The sequence below is a fragment of the Suricata suricatta genome, chromosome 2, assembly GCF_006229205.1.
Source record: "Suricata suricatta isolate VVHF042 chromosome 2, meerkat_22Aug2017_6uvM2_HiC, whole genome shotgun sequence".
Taxonomy (NCBI): Eukaryota; Metazoa; Chordata; class Mammalia; order Carnivora; family Herpestidae; genus Suricata; species Suricata suricatta.
This window is the reverse complement of record NC_043701.1, coordinates 72409494-72410377: the sequence shown is the minus strand read 5'-3', so window position 1 is coordinate 72410377 and position 884 is coordinate 72409494. Positions and strand designations below refer to the sequence as shown.

General features: G+C 38.1%; 1 pseudogene; it reads left to right on the top strand.

Annotated features, from left to right (window-relative positions):
* The first annotated feature begins 354 nt into the window (after positions 1 to 354).
* LOC115286217 lies at positions 355 to 526 on the top strand (annotated as a pseudogene).
* Positions 527 to 884: the final 358 nt, after the last annotated feature.

Below are 884 nucleotides of genomic sequence, written 5' to 3'. Positions count from 1 at the left end.
GGGTACTGTTTTGCTATTTTGAACAGTATCTGATCACTCTAAGCTTACTTTCTTGTTGTTTTATATCACTAAATTTGGAGAGGATGTGTTACATAGCAGTAATAGCCAGGACTATTACCCATCTTTGTTTCATTTTGTTTCATTATTCCTGATTCTTACTCTTTGAGTTGTGATTCCCACTTCTGTTCCCTTCTGTACTTCCAGAGGTGGCTGCACTAATTTTGAGATATGATCTTGGATAAGTACCTATCTACAAGGGCTAGTAACAGTTATTTTTGGTATCTCTTTTTTTCATTGAAACAAATCTGGCACTAAGATTTTTTCACCCCTGTTTTCACTCAGTAGTGCTCCACAATCCCTCTAGGTTGTATATGCTGTTCCCATCAGCTTAATATCTGACACGTCCTCTATTGGGGGACAGTATATTAGGTGAATTTTTAGAGCCGGGAGCTGGACTAGGAGCTTGCTCCATTCACTCCACACATCGCCCTGGTATTGCAGTGCTTCCAGGAGCGGTGCACCCCCCCCAAAAAATAAATAAAATTTAAAAATTAAAAAAAAAACCTTTTGAGTTAATTACTGACTTCTATTGTCCTTTACAAATTTTTAGTATAGTTTTCTCATGTCTTTCTAAAATATTGCTTTTCTGGGGCACGTGGGTGTCTCATTGGTTAAGCGTGTCTGATTTTGGTTCAGGTCATGATCTCATGGTTTGTGGGACTGAGGCCCACATCAGGCTCTCTGTTGATCGTATGAAGCCTGCTTGGGATTCTCTCTGCTCCTCTCTGCCACCCCCGCCCAATAAATAATTTTTTAAAGTTCACTAAAATCTTGCTTTTTATTAGAATTATTTTGAATATTTTGAATTCATAGATACATTTGTA